A 3,312-nucleotide genomic window follows, 5' to 3' on the forward strand; every position below is an offset into this window, starting at 1 on the left:
GAAGCTAATGATACTATGTGAGCACCAATGGAGTACTCTAGCCAGTTCTACTCTGAACTTTCCACTTATATGAACCAATACATCCCATTTTTCTCAAGCTTGTTTGAGTTTCTGACATTTGTAACCAAAAGAGTCCTGGATGATACCGGCTTATTTTTTCTTACTAATCAATATATACATTCCATCTCCGTGTGGTTTTTAAGCTGGGAAACAACACAGTTATCTGAAAAAGTTTTTTGGTTTTTTTGTGGTTTTTTTTTTTAAATACAGATTTCTAGACCCCACTGAAATCTACTTTTTCAGAATCTTTAGGGATAGGACCCTCACATCTGTATTATTTTTAATTTCACAAATGATTCTGAAGCCCAGTCATTATGGATACTCACTAACATTCTGGAAGCTAGGAGTCCAAGATCAGAGTGGCAGCATGGTCAAGTTTTGATGTGAGCCCTCTTCCAGGCTGCAGACTGATAACTTCTCACTGTATCCTCCCTCACATGGTGGGAAAGGGGCAGGAGAGCTCTCTGCCGCCTGTCTTTTTTTTTTTTTTCCAAGTAGGAAAGACCCTTTTATTGGGGTGGACACGGAGCATGCACGAGTCCATGATAAAATGACTCAAGAGAAGGATCCCAAGGGCCAACTTCTCCGCAACATGAGCGCAAGCTCAGTGAGGTCTGGGAATGGGAGAGTTCCGGGTGGAACGCGGGACAAGACCGAGTCTCAAGGGCCTGGACCAGTGTTGGAGAAGGCAGCCCGGCTGTCCTGGTGGGTCGGCCGCCCCGGGCCCGCCCCTGTCGCCTGGCCACAGTGAAGTCTCGCTAGAGACCCTCAGAGGCACGCTCTGGTTCTCTGGAGAACTGGGGGCGGGAGTGGGGGAACTGAACAGGCGGAAGGTGGGGGTCGGAGGGACAATGTGGCTTTTTTTAAAAAAAGCATCTACCAGCATCACACTACTGGGTCTGATGTCCCCTTTACCAACGCTTGTTACAGGTTACAGCATAAATAAAAACTCAAGAAAAATAAATACGTCGGCTCCTATGAGGTTGGAAATGGTGTGGACGCAGGCTGTGAATGCGCAGGCCGGGAGGCAGGCGGGTGAGCGACCGAGCGACCGAGGAGCAGACCCGGCAGGAGACGCCTGTGGGGTAGTGTCCTCCTGCATGTTTGAGCTGTCGATCCGCGCCACCTTGCGGAGGGGCGCCGAACTCTCGCCTTCCAGTTCCCCTTGCTCCTGGTCTCTCTTATTGGCAGCGTTCTTTTTATCCATTGCTGATGCAGGTAGCACAGGAGGATGTTTGCCTTTTCGGTCACGATGATCTGTTCAGACGGGTATTCTCGGGTGGGCAGGTAGACTGAGGGCCGTCGGTTCAAGGTTTTGCATCGGGGTCCGCGTGAAATAGACAAACATTGATTTTGTTGTAGACAGGCAGTCCTTTCAAAAAATCTGCCATCTTCTGTTTCTTCCGTCGCCACCTCAGCCGCCGCCTCAGCCTCCACCGCCGCCACCACAGCCCTGGGGCCCCTTTTATAAGGACACTAATCTCATTTGTGAGGGCTTCACCCTCACGAACTAATAGCCTCCCAAAGACCCCACCTCCTAGAACCATCACATTGAGGATTTCAACATATGAATGGAGGTGGAGGGAACACAAACATTCAGTTCATAACATTATTCTATCTACAAGAAGACAAACTCCAGATTCTAAAATGGCTTTCTTTTACTTGAATTGCAGGCATGGATCTCTCTGTCTAGAGTCTTACAAAGGAAAGAGGTAGGTCGTACATTCCACTATTAAGCTGTTTCCCTCAATAGAAAAATCAGTTAAATGTTTTTAAAAATACTTTTAATAACATTTGGTTTTTTGTGTAGTTTTTTATTTTGTTTTGTTTTGTTTTGTTTTTTTGAGACAGAGTCTCGCTCTGTCGCCCGGGCTGGAGTGCAGTGGCACGATCTCGGCTCACTGCAAGCTCCGCCTCCCGGGTTCACGCCATTCTCCTGCGTCAGTCTCTCGAGTAGCTGGGACTACAGGCGCCCGCCACCATGCCCGGGTAATTTTTTTGTATTTTTAGTAGAGACGGGGTTTCACAGTGTTAGCCAGGATAGTCTTGATCTCCTGACCTTGTGATCCGCCCGCCTCGGCCTCCCAAAGTGCTGGGATTAACAGTCGTGAGCCACTGCGCCCAGCCTCAAAGTCCACTTTTAAGCACACAATATTATGAATATTAAAAAGCATATATGCTCCCCAGAAAAGGCCATTCAGCATTTTCAGAAAGAGCATTTGGCAATATCCAAGGCATAAAGAGACCGTGCTTAGGGCCATCCACTCTCCAGATTTTCAGTGCTTCCTGGTTTTACAACTGTTAATCAGAGTAGCTACAGAAGGCATCTAGGGATCTGACATAACAAGGGGCACCTAGATGTTTGATGTGAAGATGTCAATGAATGCAGTGAAGTTAGAATTCATAAATTCCATGCTCTGGAAAGAAGGGGCCAATTTACTGCAGCTCAGCTGAACTGCTTAATGATGTTGCTGATCTTCTCAAATCTGTGGCTATCATGATGCTCTTTGCACTGGTAATGGGAAATAACCAAGAATGTAGCTCTTTCAAACCTCAGAACTTCACTGACTTCAAGAATTTGGGCAAAATTCCTTGTGTTCATCTTCAGCTGCTAAACATTCGGAATCAGCTGATAGGCAATACTGGACCAGGCTTTGTAGAGTTTTCCATCCCAGGTGGATGTTTGCAAATAAGTACACTCTAGTGGGTGAGACAAATAAATCAAGTCCAGGTATGGATGAGGCTCCATCCATACTGTTCAGATACTCTTGATCTGAAAACCTGTGAACTAGCAAGACAAATTACCTATCCCATACATGGCCAACATACAATAGTGGGACAGGAATAGAATAACTGCAATAAATATTTCCATTAAATAAAGGAGGAAAATAGGAAATCACCGATCCACTGAAATTCTAAAATCTACCTGGGCATATGTTACTATTTTGCAGTTAGGCCCAATCCTGCTTTCTGAGAATGATTTTCTATGGTTTTTGGCTCTTCCCTTTGGGATCTTGGTTTCGCCCTCTCAGACATTCTTTTCTGCAAGAACTGTTCAATTTTCGCAGATAAGTAGCCTCCTCAGCCTGCTGCCTGCTCATAGAAGTTTGAGGGTCCAGAAGTCATTTTTCACTTTGTATAGTCTCTGGTGTATTTTTGTTTGTTTTAATGTGAACTGACGCAATGACTTGTAAAATTTTGCGGATTCTTTTGTGTATCAACTTATAATCGATTTTGTTAGGTAAAAGCCAC

General features: G+C 45.6%; 2 pseudogenes across 1 annotated transcript; both read right to left on the bottom strand.

The window, feature by feature from the left end:
- Positions 1 to 991: 991 nt before the first annotated feature.
- LOC105551082 lies at positions 992 to 1,507 on the bottom strand (annotated as a pseudogene). Its single transcript, XR_001007815.1, has one exon. The product of XR_001007815.1 is annotated as a DET1- and DDB1-associated protein 1 pseudogene (transcript).
- A 716-nt stretch (positions 1,508 to 2,223) lies between these two features.
- LOC105551083 lies at positions 2,224 to 2,770 on the bottom strand (annotated as a pseudogene).
- Positions 2,771 to 3,312: the final 542 nt, after the last annotated feature.

Source organism: Mandrillus leucophaeus, unplaced genomic scaffold (genome assembly GCF_000951045.1).
Source record: "Mandrillus leucophaeus isolate KB7577 unplaced genomic scaffold, Mleu.le_1.0 Scaffold505, whole genome shotgun sequence".
Classification (NCBI taxonomy): Eukaryota; Metazoa; Chordata; class Mammalia; order Primates; family Cercopithecidae; genus Mandrillus; species Mandrillus leucophaeus.